The sequence below is a fragment of the Protopterus annectens genome, chromosome 3.part1 (assembly GCF_019279795.1).
Source record: "Protopterus annectens isolate FY-2018-M chromosome 3.part1, PAN1.0, whole genome shotgun sequence".
NCBI lineage: Eukaryota > Metazoa > Chordata > Ceratodontiformes > Protopteridae > Protopterus > Protopterus annectens.
Window position 1 is genome coordinate 872,014,385 of NC_056732.1, and position 20,932 is coordinate 872,035,316.

The following is a 20,932-nucleotide window of genomic DNA, read 5'->3' on the forward strand; positions in this document are numbered from 1 at the left end:
CTACAACAAAAGGAGGAAGCTACTACAAGATAGAGCAAAATCCTTAAAAGGGAAGACACCCTTGATCATTATAAGTAAAAAACTAAGATCTCTCATAAAATCATCCAAGGCAAATTTTGAGAGAAAAGTCACTAAGGACTCAAAAGACAATCATAAGGCCTTTTTAGCTATGTTAGAAACCTGGGAGGAAACTCCCAGATATGCTCAGAATTAGTTCAAAATGATGTAAAAATCACTGAACCTACAGACATCGCCAACATACTGGCTGACAGGTTCAGTGCAAATTTCTCCCCCCCCTCCACCCAAAAGGAGAGATATCTATACCAGAGGATTGTAGCCCCCCAAACATCTCAAATGCTCAGGTGAGAACTGCTCTCTCCAAGGTGAAAAACACAGCATCCATAGGACCAGATGGTGTCCCCGGTTGTGTGCTCCACGAACTCAATGAGGAATGAAACCCAGAGTTAGGGCAGCTGTTTAATCTTAGCCTCACCTCAGGATACGTACCCAAGGAGTGGTGTACGGCAACTGTGGTCCCACTTCACAAAGGCGGTGCCTCCACCGACCCTGGAAATTACCGTCCCATCAGCTTGACAAGCCTGGTCTGCAAAGCTATGGAGAGGATCGTAATGGAACTCATAAATAAAGACATAGGGGACTTGCAGACATTGGATCCAACCCAGTTTGGCTTTGTCAAAGGCAGATCATGCCTTTTAAACCTGGTTGACTTTTTCAAAACAGTCACCAAGGCCATTGATGAGGGCAAGGCAGTCCACACAGCCTACCTTGACCTGGCAAAGGCTTTCGACACAATACCCTACTCAGGTATCATTGAAAAACTCACCAGCTTAAATGTAAACCCATATGTCACAAGATGGGTTGCAAACTGGCTAAGTGACAGAACCCACAGGGTCAGAGTTGCTGGCGCCATGTCAGACTCAAAGCCTGTCACAAGTGGTGTCCCACAGGCTCAGTCCTGGGCCTCTTGTTCGGCATTTACTTTTCAGAAGTACAAGCAAACACAGGAGGTTATGGCTGACAAAGTTTGCAGATGACTGCAAACTGGCCATAGTCGAACACATCTGACACAGATATCCTTCAGAAGGGTCTTATAGAAATGGATAACTGGTGCCAGAGCCATGGCCTAAAGTTAAGCCAAAAATGCATAGTCATACCCTTGGGAAAAACAAGGTTACCCCTAGCTACCATATAGGTGGCAATCCACTAAGCACTGAAGAGGTTATCAGGGATCTGGGGACCCAGGTTGACAGTAACCTTTCGTTTGACACTCACATTGCCAAAGTAGTTAGGAAGACCTTCTACATTGCCCACCTGATCATGAAGGGATTCACATCTAGATCAAGGAGGTCATCATCCCCTGTACTCATCACTCATCAGACCAATGATTGAGTACAATGCCCCATTCGAATGTATCTGACCCGACACCTGCAGCAATTGGAAAGGCCCCAAAAGTTCCTCACCAAAAGGATAAAGGGTCTCAAAAATATGTCTTATGCTGCCCGACTGAAGGAACTCCAGCTCTATTCAGTCGCTTACTGTCTGCTCAGAGGTGACCTGTGCCTGACATACAAGGCCATGTCCAACCTGGAATTGATGAACATGCTTCACCTCAAAAAATCTAAATCCATCAGAACTACAAGGGCAACAGACTTAAACCTTGACACGGTTATTAATAGGACGTGCTGGAGGGACAGATTCATCACCCAGAGACTCCCTATGCTGTGGAACAAAATCCCGGTACATGTGAGGCAGAGCACCTCGCTGGCTTTGTTCAGGAGAAATCTTGACCAATGGATGGGAGATTGCAGGTATACCCCAGGGATTACCTCAGTGTCACTGCTTGACAGTGGCACAGCAAAATAATGGGCATAGTATCCTTCAAACTAAAGGGGTGGCGAAAGCCACAAAACTCTGGGCTAGGCTTATAAATGCCCTTGGGCAGATAGCCTAGTATGAACCTATGAACCTATAGGGCAACCACCATTCTGAATGGCCAACGTGGAACCTGCTCTGTAGAAATGTCAGGCATACCAGGGCAGAACATACCTACAGCCATGCATAGTACAGACATATACATATTGGCACAAATCAAAGCGTAGTCTAGCAGCAGTAAAGTTGCTTATGCTACTACATATAACATATTGACGTGTCATGTATACAAGACCTGTAACAAGCAACCACTACAGACATGTATAACATGAGAATGTCCCCTAATCAGGACAGTTGCAATGGCTAGAGTATTATGCATACCTCTCAACTGTCCCTGATTTTCAGGGACGTCCCTGATTTTGACTGAAAGCTTAACTCTGTCCCTCTGAATCCCTCCTAAAATTAGTGACTTTTGGAGGAAAGGTGGTGAATTACACTTAATGACTAATGACAATAAGTAAGAGTTATAAACTTCTTTTACTTCAGAAAATGTGTATTAATTGATATGCTCTGATTCTGTCAACGTTTCAAGTTAATAGCACTACTTTTTTAAAAGTGTCCCTGATTGTTCCTGATGTTTTCTTGACTTGTCCCTGATTCAGTAGAAATGTGTCCCCAATTGGTTGAGAGGTCTGGTATTGTCACATGACATATGCCTAATGAGGGACTGTCCCATGCAAAGTGGGAAAGGTGTCACTCCTGCAGTCTCCCGTCATGCAATCTGAAAGGTGGAAAACGTACAGTAGGTATGCGGTAGCATGACTCATCAGACAGCTGCGTTAACAAAATCATATTCACGTCAGCATTGCAGAGTATCGGTTCCCATGTATCAGGCAGATGGGAGCAGATCGTATGAGGAACACACATATAATATGATTACGTCACTGGACAGGCTACCGAGTCCGTACAGTTGAACGCCTGCCATCGCCAAATGGTTACACATACCTGATACTGAAGTCTTGTAGTCCGATGTAATACGCATCACAAGGGATTGCACACACCCAGCGTGAGTGACAAATGTAAGCAGAAATGTCGGTGAGCGAGCATCTGTAAGCGTGTTTATCTATCATTATGCCAGTAGTGCACTGTCAAAGAAATGTGGAGTCAAAACAGGTATAAGGTGCTGTAACTAGAGGTCAGCAGTGCTTAACACTGTGCAAACCCACGCACAACTGCTCCCACCTGCTGGAATGTGCCTTACCCAGTCCGTATCCAAAGGCGTCGGTCTGTCCACAAACAAAGAACCGCCCTATTCACGTGTTGGCAGCAGTACCCTGCGCACATAGCTCATGTGAATTAACAATAGACCATGGCATATGTACAGACAATAGACCACACACACACACACACACACACACACACACACACACACACACACACCATACAGCGCAGTCATCCAACAGTATAACAATGTACTGGCAGATATGTCCAGACCACTGGTGCATGCATGCCTGGCAATCCTGTGTTTCAGTGTGTGAGCATGCCCAGTATGACTGTTACGCATGTTGTCGACCGACATTACCATCATACCGTCATGTGTGTGAGCATGCCAAGTATGGTCAACTGTAGTGCATGTGTCACATGTCCAGATAGTTAGTACTGTGTTGCTGACCACTCCGTTCTACACAGACAGGTGTCATGCTGTGTCTGCAGGGTAGCTAATGGTCATGTGGCATTGACAGTTGCTACATGTCTGCATAGCGTGGGGGGACATCCGACCACAACCACAGTCCTACACAGCACTGTGGGTGGCGCACATGACTCTCACATGCGTTGGTTGGACGGGGGCACAGCTGACAGTTGTACACATCTGCCGCTACTGTACTGGTATGCCAGGTACTCCATGTCAGTGCGTGGACCTACCTAAATTGCTGGTTGGAGGGATACCAGTGTACGTCAGATCCCAGCTTTAAATACCAGCACAGTGGTGTTGGACATCCTAGCTTTCACAACCTACATCAAACTGCCTGGCCTGCTGTAGTCTGTGTGTGTCTTAGGGGGTTGGGGTCATTCATTGGGCATATCCATAGGCCATTGTATATCATTTGTCTGTATTGGTCCACACCTGTCCAGCTGCATGGAACGTGTGTGGGCTGTACGGACACACATGATGGTCAGCCCATAATCTGCAGTGGGTTAGGACACCCTGTGTACTAATGGCTACCATTGTGACCCCCATATGTGCTACAGAAGTCATGGTGCCACTATGGATATGTACTGTCTGCTGCCCTAACATTCGGCCACCACAGTCACTTGTATGCTCACATACATACCATAGCAATGGGTAAATATACATTCTAATACATCTGCCAATTGTTAGGTGGATAGATGTACACTGGGGGTGTTCTGGATCTGAGGACGGTGCTGGAGGGCTGCCTATGTCGGATGCACACAGTGCACCTCCTATACATGGCCGAGCACAGGTAGTGTCATGTTTGGCATCCATTGTACTGTGTGCGGGTCAGAGAGGGGAAATCCGTGGGTACCTACTGTGTCAGTGCATATGCCTTGTGTTGCCTCTTTGCCAAGGGCAGGTCATACTGTGCACAGCCTTTCACCAACTGTGCCCTGCTCAGGTAGTTCCTTCACCAAGTCACACTGTGCCTGTACAGGCCTTGGCAGTGATATTGGGCTGTGTGGCCCTCCCCCATGCTGTTTCTGCTGCAACTGTTACTGCAGGATAAGATTGTGCAGCATAGCAAATACCATAACAACTTATGTGCATGTAGCTAGTGAATACTGCAGGGCTTCAGCGGATGTGTCCGGATACCAGAACCGTGAACTGAGCATCCCAAACACATGCACAATTTTATGTCTTGCCTGTGCATCCGCCTCATTATGGTGTGAGTATTCAGGTGTGTGTGCATTGCTGATGAGTGTCATCAGCCACGACACCAGTGTTTACCCAGCATCCCCCGCTAGGAGACTGTAGGGGATGTCCATATTGGCACTGGTGTGGTACAGCTGTGTCAGAAGCCATATATCGGAATCATCATAGCTTCCAGGGCAGAGAGCACACACATTCAATCTCATGCCCTGGCCATCGCATATGGCCTAGCTGTTAGAGGGTATGCCCCTACAGTGACTGTAGGCCCTACCCCGCTCACCGGGTAGTGCTTCCAAGTGTATGTGTGTGTGCAGGCTATAGCACTCAGTACCCCAGGGTAGTCATCCATGTGGTTGAACTGATGCATATTGCTGGTCTACTGATCACGTGTGTTGAGGACATGTACGTGCTCAGTAGCATCTGTTGACATGGCGTCTGTGAACTGGTGCAATACTCTGGATGCAGATGCCTGTGAGATACCTATGATATCCCCAGTTGTGCTGTGTGAGGTACCTGTGGCTAGTATACCTAGGCCAACACATACCGTGGTATTCACTGTGATGGGTTTCCCTCAGCCTGTTTGATGTGTCAGGTGTGGCAGGTACAGGTCAATAAGCCACTGTAGGAGGTCTCTGTCCACCCCATAGTGTTCCACCATCCCCAGCTCATGTAGCCCCTGGTAAGTCACCCTGCGTCTATAAAGTCTTATGTCACCCCAGTAAGGGTTGTTCAGCAACATACACATCCTTACTGCCCTCAGCCTCCTCCACATGTTGGTTTATGTTGCCTGCTGCAGCCCTTCTCATTTGGTTGGACTGTGTCATGACATGTCCCCGCAGGTATACACCGGTGGTGTAGAGTGCGGAAGAAACCTGTGTGTATGCTGCTTGCTCACATTACCGTACTGTTCAGGTGCGGGATGGCCATGTCATCTGCTGATTGTGCTGATCAACACCTGTTTGTGCAGCCTGTACACCCTGACTACCCCACCACTGCTGTCATCCCTCCCAATGTCACCAGGCAGGTATAGACACACCCCTAGCTTAGGCATGCTAAGGCAGGAGCACTCCCGAGGCACAGTTCTGCAATGTACATACAGTATGCCTGCCCCCCTTCCCATGCTGTCAACTATATTCGAGCCCTGCACCCGGCTAACTACACACATACACTCCAGGGACCTGCATCACACCCTGGGGATAAATGGGATACACTATTGTCAACCTCATCTGCATAGTATAGTCTTCTAATGAATAGTCATATGACCCATACCAAACCTCCAAATTAATAACCACTGCTCAGTGTCGCTCAGATCCATACACAACTGGCAACAGGTGCCTTACTATCACCATATTCGATGTCCCATGGTCTTCCCAGCAACAAAATAATCGGTGTCTACATGACTACAACCCGTGAACCTGCACACTACAGACGATGTGCATTACCACTACGCCAAGGCAGATGTACATACATCCCAGGTTATCATGTACAGATCATCCGGCACAAACATTCAATAGTGCTGATGTCCCCAGACATATATGTTCACATCTATGTCTATCTCTCTATATCTACATATATCATATATATTATTTGTATACATATATACATAGACATATATATATATATATATATATATATATATATATATATATATATATCTGTGTATATATATATATACATATATATATATATATATATATATATATATATATATATATATATATATATATATATATATATATATATATATATATATATATAGATATATACATACACACATATACATGTACACACATATGTAGATATTGCATATATATCACAACAGCGGACCACGTGACAGCAAAGCATTAGACAGGAATGAAAAGGAAACTACATGTGCCACCTGCATCATGTAGTGTTGTTACTATCAAGGCAAGTGTGTTTTGTTGCATCACATGGGTCAGACTGTATCAAGGGTAAGAGTAGGGCTGCTGACATTTATTCACCAGACCTATTGGCGAATGTATGTGTTGACAAACCAGTGTCTTGGCAGATATTGCAGGCTGTGGACACTATATAGGTCAGCAGCAAAACACATTGAGCACATCACGCAGCTAGCCACCCACAGATACCAACACATATGTTATAACTGCCAAACACACACACCTGCTATACCTTGGAATCGAACACCTACCTGTCTAGTCTACCACACTACAGCATTATGCAGTAACAGAACGCGCTACCGAGTTTCAGCATCACTGCACTCCCACAGGCATACTTCTAGGTGGATGACATCATCAGCAAAGGCAAAGATGCCAATAGGGAATGTATGGGGGAGTGAGTCAGCTAAAAGCATTACTCTGTCCCCAGGCAGCTGGAAACACACACACATACACACACTTGGCAGGGCTGGGAGTCTAACATACACCTAACTACCTTATCACACTTCAGCATTATGCAGTTACAGAACGCGCTACAGAGATTACTGGAACACAGCACTCCCAGAGGCATACTTCTAGGTGGATGACATCATCCACAGAGGCAAAGATGCCGATAGGGAATGTATGGGGAGTGAGCTGTCTAAAAGCATTACTCTGTCCCCAGGCAGCTGGAAATACACACACACTTGGCAGGGCTGGGAGTCGAACATACACCTAATTACCTTATCACACTACAGCATTATGCAGTTACAGAACGCGCTACCAAGATTACTGGAACACAGTATTCCCAGAGGCATACTTCTAGGTGGATGCCATCCGCAGAGGCAAAGACGCCGATAGGGAATGTATGGAGAGTGAGCCGTCTAAAAGTATTACTCTGTCCACAGGCAGTTGGAAATACACACACACACACACACACACACACACACACACACACACACACTTGGCAGGGCTGGGAGTCAAACATACACCTAACTACCTTATCACACTACAGCATTACACAGTTACAGAATGCACTACCGAGATTACTGTAACACAGCACTCCCAGAGGCATACTTCTAGGTGGATGACATCATCCGAAGAAGCAAAGACGCCGATAGGGAATGTATGGGGAGTGAGGCGTCTAAAAGCATTACACTGTCCCCAGGCAGCTGGAAACACACACACACACACACACACACACACACACACACACACACACACACACACACACACACACACACACACACACACACACACTTGTCAGGGTGTCGAACATACACCTAACTACCTTATCACACTACAGCATTACGCAGTTACAGAACGCGCTACCGAGATTACTGGAACACAGCATTCCCAGAAGCATACTTCTAGGTGGCTGACATCATCCGCAAAGGCAAAGACGCCGATAGGGAATGTATGGGGATTGAGCCATCTAAAAGCATTACTCTGTCCCCAGGCAGCTGGAAACACACAGACACACACACACACACTTGGCAGGGCTGGGAGTCGAACATACACCTAACTACCTTATCACACTATAGCATTACGCAGTTACAGAACGCTCTACCGAGATTACTGGAACACAGCACTCCCAGAGGCATACTTCTAGGTGGATGACATTATCCGCAAAGGCAAAGACGCCGATAGGGAATGTATAGAGAGTGAGCAGTCTAAAAGCATATTACTGTCCCAAGGTAGATGTAGACAAACACACGGCAGTGGTGTGAAAGGGACAACTGCCTATCTACGAAGCACTATTACAACACTACTTGATACGAGACGTGCCACAGACAGTACACCCTTCAAGACAGTCAACCAGTGTGTTCAATGTAGGAATCCATCCTGACATGGGGTATGGACATCTGTTGCCTGGATGACCTCCATCGCTATACAGGATTTCAATGGCCATGCCCATACACAGAGGCACATAACCGACACAAGGTGTCACTGGGCATGCTCGCACACTTAGTATCACACATCCATTTGGAATGTACTGTGCGTCCATCTACACAATGGCATACTGGGCATGCTCACACACTTAGTAGTAGCAAAGGGCTGTCTTGCATGCACACGGATTCTAAACATGGAAGGGCACAGTTTGGAATGTACTGTGTGTCCATCTACACAACGGCATACTATGCATGCTCAAACACTTAGTAGTAGCGAAGGGCTGTCTTGCATGCACACAGATTCTAAACATGGATGGGCACAGTTTGGAATGTACTGTGTGTCCATCTACACAACGGTGCACTGGGCATGCTCACACACTTAGTAGTAGTGAAGGGCTGTCTTGCAAGCACACAGATTCTAAACACGGAAGGGCACAGTTTGGTGTTACTGTCCCCACGTACATGAAGGTCACTCACATGTACTAACCAGTACACACTCAAAAGCCATCACAGATGTCTCAGGTGCAGATCACAGTGGTAAATGCCACATTCTACTATGTAGCCCTCAGACATCACCATGTCCTTGGACCAGCAACACACATCCATACATTACTACAACACCATGTGACTCATGACCAGTGGACTGTACATAGGTCTACAGCAACTGTGCAGACTACACATGTACTGACAGGGTTCCATCATGTGTTATGCAATGCAATGATACAACTGTTCATAACCAGGTTGGCTCTACACATAACAGGGGCCCTGGGTCTTATGCAGCTGTAACAGATGACTGTCGCTGTACACCAAAGAACACTCATGTTTGGATATGACATGCATGCAATCGCAGTGGATATGTACATGGCCCACACACACACAACACACATGTACATAGCATAGCTTTTGCTGTCCTCCATGCAGACAAGTGGCTACAGCAATCACACGCATGCACATGGAAGGTAGGTCAATGGCTGTTGAATGCTAACAGTACATAAGGTAGCAATGTTGACCAAGGTAACATTCCCTCTGTACTAGTTACCCATGACAACCATCATATCATACAACAGTCCATGTGTTATGTATGTCATCACACATGTCCACCAATTGCAATGCATACAAACATGGCTACATGACAGGAATGTAGGACCAACACACATGTACATGTAGTGGTGTGCATGCAGCTACCATGCATGTGCAGTAGCTGATGTATGTCATTCATCTGTGCCTAACTACAACATGCAGTTGCAATGCAGCCCCATCACTGACACCTGTATATGGTGAAATACTGACAGTACGGTAGGATGTACATCAGGTATGGATGGATGTGTGTACATAAAGTGGTGATCCACCTTTGCAGATGGATGTTTTCTGAAGACAGCTCACAGGTGTATCACAAGCCATCCTACCATTACATGTGCAAACAGTACGCTATGTTACTGTTACTTGAAGGTGAAGACATACAACCTACACAGCAGTCAGGGTGTTACTGACTGTAAATCACTTGACACCTGTAACACTTACATTCTCCCATGTGCATATAGCAGCACAATTGCTGAAGGTAGCATTGGTACACATAATAATGCCAATACTGCTGCATGTCTGTCAGACGTATCATCATATAGCACTTGTATGATTCACAGTACTGCCATGTGTGTTTGCTTGTGTGTCCATATATGCCATGTATGGTGGGGAATACATCCCAATTGTAACACACCCCTGTACACTGTTGTAGAGATCTGTACATACTGCAGTGTAGAAAGCATGACGTAGCAGGCGTGGTGTGTGTATCACACATGTCAGCTATTTGTATGTGAATGACATTTGTGGACTCCACAGTGTGTGTGTGTGTGTATGTATGCATGGCTGTCTGGTGCATGGAGTGAGGGTGTATGCTACCATACAGAACAGACAGGATCCCTAACCCCTCATGGTGATGCAGTCTACTACCCTGTTGATGCCATCGGTCTCAGCCTTACTGGCTACTTGTACATGTTCATTCTCTGTGTCGCGTCGTGTGGGTGCACAGTACTGTGAGTGTGATTACCACATTAGGCAGGGGTCCTCACCTCAACACTATTGAGTGTGCATTATAATGTTGTTGACCCCATGAGTGTGGGTATTTTACTGTGTGTTTCTGTGTATGTCTGTGTGTGTTCTCATCCTGTAATGTGACAGTGTATTACTGCTACACAGTGAGGCCTCATGCTATCAAGTGGCCTCTAACGTTATCATCGGCTAGACCACTGTTTAAACCCCCCGCACCATGTCACCATACCTGTGATGTGACCTGGTATGGATGTCACATCTCTAGCCACTGTAGCCTATTAAACAGCCCACATGCTTCTGGATCAGTAGATGTGGGGACATCTGTGGAATGGTAGCCTTTCTAACAGTGAGGTTGAGGCTACGTATAGCATACTGGTATTGCCATACATGCCTGTGAGTATTCCATATTTACACATGTGAAACTGCAAACACTGCTACTTATTGGCACATGCAAGTAGACCTTAAGGAGGGAAGCAGGGCATAATTACCAACATGCTGTTACCGTTGTTACCAAGACACATACTGTGAACATATAACAATGCATTATAAACCTGTACTACTTGGTATGTCTGGTGCATGTCAACAGTACACAACTAATGTAATATACACTTATCTCACTATTCTGTTCACCCTGTGCATCAGACCATATGAGCATGTCCCTGCACAGATGGTGTGGATGACAGGGATGTGGCACAGGCATCATCATATGCACAGGGTGATAATGTTTGCCAGGGGCATAGGCTGCACCAGTGGATGACATCATGTGTGTGGGTAAGAGCCGGTGATCTGATTGGACATGTGTGGTCATTATGCATGTGGGTGTTGCAGTGCCCTACAGATGTTTCTGCTGTGTGAGTGTATGTGTGCACACAGTTCTGCCTTTTGTCAAGCCTATACAGGGGTATTATTGACAGCTCCAGATTGTACAGACCAGGATGTACAGCTCACTGTGTCTGGCCATGGCCATGTGACCTGTGCCTGCCAGGGGTTGCACGGGCACTACCAGACGGATGTACAGATTGGCTACTGTCCGATGACACATGTCCACTGGAGCCGTGTCCCCACTGGGAACATCCAGGGCCATGTCCACGTGGCCTGGTGTAGACACAGCAGCACCAGCTGCACTGCTACTGCTACTGGCACTATGGGAGCGGGCATTTGAGGTGGCTCGTTCACGTTGACCTGCACTAGGTGATGTAGCTGGCCTACGTCCATGTGGCCTACGCCTCACTCCTACCAGATGTTCCAGCACAGACAGCTCACGCTCACACATTGCCATGCCGCAGTCAAGGATTCCAACCATATCACCCAATCGCCTGTCCAGAACATCAGCAATCTGTTGTTGAGCATTTGCCAATGCCTGGATGTTGTCATTTAGAGTATGGATAGCAGCCCTCTGAAGCCTCTGCCCTTCTCTGTTCTGTCATTCAGCACGCGCCTGTGCCACCATTACAGTCTGGAACATGCGGCTGGTGACATCAGCTGCTGCGCTCTGTCCTGCAGGTGCATGTCTGCCAGAGGTCCTCCTACGAGCGGCACTGGCCACATGCCTGTGTGGCACATCTGCAGTCATTACACTGACACCATGGTGTGGAGACACACCTTCTGTAGCCACCACACATTCCTGTTCCAAGCTAACACATGCTGACTGTCCTTCCTCTATGGCCATTGGTGATGGGGTATGTGTTGGCATGAGAACTGTGTGTGGGGAAGAGTGGGGCAGACCTGGGATGGCAACCATTAGCACAGATTCAGCCCCTGACAACCCTGCCTGTAGCTTATGCATATGTTCATCACTGCTAGTATCTGTGGGGACACTAACATCAGATGGACCGCAGGAGGGTAATGCACCTACATCACTTGTGAATGCAAAGAAAGACTCTACATTGCAATAAACACAGACACACACAGACACACAGACACACAGACACACACAGACACACACAGACACACATGCACAGATGCACAGACACAGACACACAGACACACAGACACACCATGCATGTGATTTGACAGACGGCATGCAGCATGCATGTGATACAGCAGATGGCATGCAGCTCAGACATTAATAGTGGTAGTTAGCATACCTCCCTGGGTTGCACACAACAGCAAGCAGGTGTCATATCAGTAGCCATGCAGTTCACACAATCATGGTAGTAAGCATGCATCCCTGTGATACACCATGTGGACCAGCACAGGTTAACAGTACAAATGGCTGAAGTGACCTTGACATGTAATCTGCTGATGTGTGCATTGACATGCATACATGTCTGACACAATGGTGTCCTGACACATGTGCAGCGTTGTAATGGGTATCACATTGCAGTGTTGTCTGTATGCCCTACAGATAGAATGCACTTTTAGCAAATGTGCATGAGCATTGAAGGGTAGTGTGAGGTGTCTACACTGCTATACAGTGTGAAGTACAGACACTGTGCCATTGCATGGCATCATGAGGCATCTATATTGCTATACAGTGTGTAACACGCACACAGTGCATAGCCATAACTGCGTGCATACACATTACATAACTGTGGATTGTGACCCACGTCACTAAGGTGTATACACACCAAACCATGCTGTGTCATGTGACAGGTCACTGGAAGACCTACGGATGACACCCCTGCACAACTACTACAAAGTCTTAGCTGCCTGGCAACTATGTCTACACATGGCAGACTTGTCAATACACCATGCCCCACATGTACCACACACACGAGGTGCATGGCTGACAGTGATGTCCTACAGCAGCAAGGGAAATGTACGGTATCTGTGGCCTGAGGTGGTGTCAATGTCTGTGGAAGCTGTACAGGTGACTACTGTCATGCTATGACACAGTTGTGATGTTCAACACATCTTATATGGTCGAATTAAGTGACACCTCCACTAGCTGTGCACAGGCTTTTAGGATGTCCAGTGTTCCACATCAACTATACAATCAGTCAACTAAGGCTATAGTTGGACCATGTGTGGACAATGTGCAACAGGGTGTATACACATCACATCTACTGTGTGGCTACATGTCTCTGGCCATCCTCCATGGCCATATGTGAACATGTGTTGGCCAAATGTTTGTGATGGCCGTCTATCTCACATGTCTGTGTTGTCCCATATAACATACACCCATAGATGTCAGATATGTCACTGTCCACAAGGCTATGCAGACAACTGGTTGTATGTTTGGTATGTGGGGTATGTATTATGGGATAGTGAGACAATATTGCAGCTGGAACACTACATGTCTGGGACATGTCAGATGGCACATCACAATGTGTGCACCCAATGCAGGGGCATATTAGACAATGGTGACTCCTGTGGGCTGCCCATATCCCAGCTCACTGTGTGGTACTGTTTGCGTACCACACATGTGTTGTTCCAATGTATAGTACATATGCCTACATTTAACACCTCCACCATTGTATGCACAGCTGTCCACACATCTAGCAATGACATATACTGTGGTTTCATGTTGGTGTTTCATTTAGTTTGTATATATTGCACATGGGTAGCCAGTGTGAATGATGACAGATGCAGCCTGTATATCGTGACTGGACCATACATTATGTGTACATGTGTTAAATGGCCACATGGTGAATAGATATATGCATTAACATGCCTGATACTGATAACTGTCTCACCTGCAATGGACTGATGTCTGTGCAGCACGCCAGAGGTACCTGTATAGGGGTGACACAGCAGTTTGAACATTATCCATGACTGTATGACAGCCACAGGGTGCACTGTGTATGTTAACACATTCGCCTGTACAATAGCATATAGTATGCATGTGTGTGCATACACATGGTAGCATACTGTAGTATGTGGCGTGTGTGTAAACATACCTTGCATATGATGTTACATTACATATTGTACAGTGACACATGCAACTAAATCGGATATAATAGTCATATGTGCAGTAGTGACTTACCAGGCAACTCCAGGCTCAGTGGTTGGGAGACACCCACCTCCACGATGGCAGCTAGTGTTTGTGGATGCTCTTCTGAGGGTGTCCCCAGGCTGGCCAGTAGCTCCTCAGTGGGTGTGAGTGGGAGCTGGGTTGGTGGCCCACCACCTGTTCCACCTTGTTCCCTGGTGATTGCATTGGCACGCTGTTTTGCATGTCGTATCAGGTCCATGCAGCACCTGTGCACCTGCTGGTAGGTGCGGTTATGGCCACCCACATCATTAACCCTCCTGAAAAGGTTTTGCCACAGGTCGTCATGCTGCTGGGCATGCTGTGGCACATGGCTGAACAACACCTCATAGTTCTCATGCAGGTACGGGATGAGGGCATCATCCTCCAGGCGGCTATATGCTGGCAGGCGTGAACAAGGCATTATCTGGAAGACATAATGATGGAGACAGGTCATAGTATCACAGAGATGTAAAGAGATACAGCTGCACATACATTAGTATTAAATCTAGTACATCTGAACAGTTATCTTTGCAAATCGCCATGCCACTGACACGACTGACATGTTTGTGTCACACACATGTAACACCCGTTATGCATTGGATATCATCACCATATATGTGTGTCACCTCATTACATTGTTCATACTCCATGTGAATGCTGTCTTGATGTGGGCATGTCTGTTTGCCTGTACTGGTGTTCTTACCTATCAGCACATGCCTGGATGTGGCCACAGCAATGCTGATGACCTTGATGCTGTGTATATGTCACATATCAACACATACACTGCCTTAATGGTCATGAGCAGTGACAATGCACACATACGCATGGAAACTTTTACATGCATGTGTTTTGCCATATACATCTACACGGCACTGTACAGCAGTTCAACATCCTGCCACGTATCGCCTGTGTTGCACATGTGATAGACATGAGACAATGGCTAGCCGGACGTCATTCGCAGGGATGGTTATCAACTATAGCATGTACGGGCAAGGTTTTCTAGCTGTATCCGACAGCCATTTTGCCAGTGCGAGGTGCATCAGTGACACATTACTGATCCAGGCAGTTAATAATACATCTACCATGCGGTCATCGTACCATGTATGACAGAGATGACATGTGCAGCTTTGATGGACAGGGTTGTATGGTATGGCAGGAGTATGTAACATGTATGGCACAGGGATATGTCCAGCATGTGGCGATCCTTGTAGTAGGATGGTAGCTGTCCATGACGTATGTCTTTCAGATCAGGATATGTACGTGTAGCATGTCCAACATCACAGTGTAGCACATGTCTTTATGCAAGGTAGCCAGCATGCTGCATAGTGGAGGTGAGTATTGTGAAGACTGGTATCGCCCATCCACACATGGCCAATACCCCTTAAGGGTGATATGTGATCCGATATTGGTCACCCGAGTGCTGAGTATGCCTGTCCAATGATCTCCATGCTCATGGATGGCACCCTGTCATGACATGGGTGCCTCATATGACTACCTAATAGGCCAGGAGACATCACCAACTCAGGGAGGTGAACTGCACAGCACCATCCCTTACACAGTTTCCATAATGTTGACCGCTGCCTAGGTGGTAGTTAATGGGTACAGGGTTATTCACCTAGTGGTGACAATGCTATTATCAGCTGTCAGATTGTGCACATATGTCACACATCTCACCCACAAAGCCCATTCTGTATGTTGTCCACAACACTGAGACAGCTATTGCTCCTAGGTCATGGCCATTCACATCCTTACAAACACAGATGCCTCCCATTTGTCTGTGTGGTATGGGCTACAATGAGGGGGGAGTACAAAACATTAACCCTGTTTTACTGTAGCTGCCACTGGTGTGATATGCACATGTTACTCAGACACCTTTTGTAGTGTTGCTTCTGTCAACAGGCCACTGGTAGAACACTCCTGTGACATACGAAGGTACATCTTGTATACTCAGTGTAGCTGGAACATGGTATGGTTGATGATGTCCTATGACCTGTCACAGGTATGCTATGCAGTGTGAAATCATCCATACTGTCATCTACTTCTGTACTGCTAACATTTACGTTCATAAAGGTTCATAGACTTGCAGACCATACTCAGCAGGGTAATAGTGCAGAGCCTGCAATTATGACTGCTGTCTCTCCACTTGTGGGTTGCAGTGGGTTGATATTATAGCAATAACCCACGCCTGGGTGTGGGTAATGCTAAATTTACCCACGGTTGGCGTGGTTTGGTCCTGAGGGCGAAGCCGGGGACCAAAAAAGCCAACCGTGGAATTACTGCATTACTCACGCAGAAGTGGGTTATTGCTTACTCATGACATTATTTAGAAAAGAAACTATTACTTTTCTTAAATAATGGCATAGTATAATGCCTGTTTACTGCCCTTCTGCAGATGTCTGGCATCGCGGCAGTTCTGATGTACATCAGAGCTGTGGGCAAAAGCAGCGGAGAAAGCAAGATCTCCGTTGCTTTTTTATGTCTCGCTATGTTAAATGAGTTTAACATAGCGAGACAGTTCTAAAATAAGCAACGGACATCTCCGTTGCTTATTTTAACAGTCGCTATGTTAAACTCATTTAACATAGCGAACTAAAAGCAGCGGAGATCTTGCTTTCTCCGTTTAAACACTGTCTCGCTATGTTAAATGGGTTTAACATAGCGAGGCCTTTAAAATAAACGGAGATCTCCGTTGCTTATTTTTAAACTGTCTCGCTATGTTAAACCCATTTATAGCGAACAATGTTTAAAAAATGAGTTATACTAATGGAAAAAGTCCGGGTGACCGGACCTTTTTCCATTAGTATAACTCGATTTACAACGGGCACGCTGGCCAATCAGCGTGCACGTTTTGGGGGGGTCATGGTATAATATCCAAAACCCTATCTGTATTGCATATTCAAGCTCAGCACTTGTTCAGAACATGTAAGCACTTCATGAGCTACTAATTACTATAGCAGCCATTCCAACTCATTTCTTACAAGTACACTGTCTGTCCTTACATTTCCAGCTTGCTTACAGTACAACAGCTGTTGTACACACGTAACTCATATATCTTGTGAGACATGGTTGAATATACAGGCATGTCCAAGTGTCACTTACTAGTGCTATTTCCTGTCTATATGATGAATATGGCAAACATGTGGCAATAGAGCAATTGTCTCATGTACACAGTCAATGCTCACCTCCCAACATACGGCACTACAGCCTGTGGGAGATGCACATATGTAGCCATGCTGGGGGTAATGCTCTCACCAACCCAGACTGAGCCTGACATTCATGTGGGGACATTTAACATTTGCAACACACCCCACTCATCACATAGTCTCACTAGATCTCCACCACCACAGGCCACACATAGTATGAGTACGACATTTGCAGAACCTCTCCATACTCTGTGTAGGCACCAGAGGCAGCCCCCATCACCAAACACAACAACAATTACTTATACCCACAGACTCATGTGTGCCCATCAACTACAGCCAATAGGGTGTTATAACATACCCAACACACCGGTCATAGGTGACTCTGTAGGCGGTCACACTGATACACCAGGGATCACTGCAGTGGCTGTACTATACAGAGGTGCAGGTACCACATGGCTCTGCTGTTCACAGACAGGAGACTACCCTAGAGAGGTGCCGCCAGTGTAAACACTGTAGTTGGGCTTACACATAGACTTGCCAGACAGCATAGTACCTCACTATGAACCTGTAAAGCTATTACATGTCCTTTGTGCATGGTTAATTGAGTATCTCTTCCATTTCGATTAGCTATCATGCTGTTACAGTGTCCCGTGACTACAAGCCATATGTATCCTGTTATTGTGTATTGTACATGCCAATAGACAATACATTTTGTTTGCATGATATAACAGTTATGCTGTGTAGAATATCTGATATATCTACCTACAATACTGTACATTGCACATATTTTACACATTATCCCATAATGCAAAGCATACTTGCACAGCTGGACCACCTTAGGCATGTTATTGTCGTTATATGCCCATACACATGCCTACTGTGACAGTATATCAACATATACTATCCCCTGCTATGGCACGTACTTGTTGGACATACCCTACCACTGACGGTGGGTGGTGTGGAATTGTTCTGTCTAAAGCCCTCATATAACATCCCTTGTGGTGTATGTGATGTTTACCTTGTGGCCCACAGCAGGACACACAATTTCTACAAGCATTACTATGCTCAACAAGACATCACTACATAATACCTTTTCCCACTTTATGCATTACATACACTTTTGATTAATACAAAACAGGCTCTACATACACTAACATACTGAGTGTTCTACATACCTTGTTAGCGTTCCAAATCTTCGTAAATATCTGTCTTATACCTTTACTGTTTAAACGGTTCTATGGCATGATCATACGGTTTGAATGTATGGCAAGTCATCCTTATATACGTCAATACCTGTAACGTGGTTTTCTACTGCTAATTGGTGTTCCTGAGTAAATTATTACATGCACATCAGCTGTGCAGCTAGTCCATTCGCCAATTACACGACAACAGTGGGGTATAATTGAATTCTCCACTTGGGCGTTGCCCTTTTGCCTACCTTCGGGGAGACGGCCTGGATGTGTTTTGTTGTGAGGAATTGCAACTGTTATTTGTAGAGACACGGATGTTTTGAATTCATGTCCCCCATGGATTGTGTGTGACGGTTAGAGTATATGGTTCTACATGTGAGTGTACCTGTCATCTCAACCATCTGATAAGGGACTATTGCAAACAAAACCTGTAACATCACCGTCTGTTCCATTATACAACAGCTACGATTTCACATGGCGCCTTTACAAATGTGTCTCTCACAAGGTATGTTAACGCCTCTGCAGATGTAATTGAGTGAGTGGATGTTTGTGATGTTATTACAGTCTGTATTGCAATTGTTTCGGGTGTGGGGTAGATGTAGGTGGGTGTACATAGCATATACAGATTTGTGGGGACTGCATTTCTGCATATTCCATATAGGTGTGTGGGCTCCTTCCCTAATTGAAGACCTATCAGTTAGTAGACTGAACTATGGCTGTTACGGGCTTATACATTGAGCCATTGTTAAATGGTTTCTATATAGTATGCAGGTGAGGTTGATACTTCCATACCTCTGGAAATACAACGATATGTAAAGGAATGTTACAAAATGACAGCTGTTTCGTGTATTTCTGTAACAGATATTTGCACTCATTGCAGTTGTGTTGGTGACTGAACCTCTTTGGCATGGGTTGCCAACTTTTCAAATGGCCATAGTGGGACATTTGCAGGGCACACATCGGTGTTTACAGGCCGACACATACCCATGGTCAGTACACAGGATAGAACATACTTTTATCCTGAATACATACTTATTCTTGTAGCACTTTAGCTACTTATCATGTTTCATGTAATATTTACATTTTGTAGATACAGGCATAACTATTTAATGCAACTATTACATAATATATGGGACATAATTATGTCCTACAATCTCGGACATTTGCCCTTTTTAATATTTTTTGTCAGGACACAACTGTCCAGGGAGGGGCTGTCCCTCTTAAAGTGGGACAGGTGGTAACCATATGCCTACGGCCAGCTATAACCACACCTACTGTAATGATCTACCTCCGAGTTAGCACTAACAGACACACGATGCAAACACACACACACACACACACACACACACACACACACATTACAGTCCCATGGAAATGCACACGGCACCCTCAACACACACATACACAAACTACAGCAATCACAAACACAGTTGAACACAGTACCTACGTGGACCGCAACACCAGCAGCGATAACTAAATGTCCCTTTATATTGTGATAATATTACACGCGGTTCCAGTGTTCCGGTACTGTGTTCTTTCAGTCTTTAAGCCTCAGGATTACGCGTGTCGGTATGTGACACAATCCATAGTTGGCAGTATCATATTTATTTCTACCTCCATGGTTGTGTACATGTCGTTGACCTATCTATATATTTGCAGATATAGGTGAATCTGTATATATCAACATATATCTCTCTATCACCCTTTCTATCTCTATTTTATATATATATATATATATATATATATATATATATATATATATATATATATATATATATATATATAAGAGAGAGAGTGAGAGGGAGAATACACCTTTTATTGTGTACATATCGGTGTATACTGTTTCCTGGACTCCGCAAGTTTGTGTTTGAACCTGTCACATTACACACCTGCCATTGGTACATCTTGGGTAGCTTAGTGTTAGGTGATTGTGTACATGATTGCATGTTCTACTCCTGGCAGTAGTCGTTTTACCCTTCAGAGCAGGCGCTATTAGTACAGGGGTGAATAATGCTAGTTTCACCTGTTCTGGACATCACTGGCCATGATCTGCGCAATATTCAGACAAGCTTA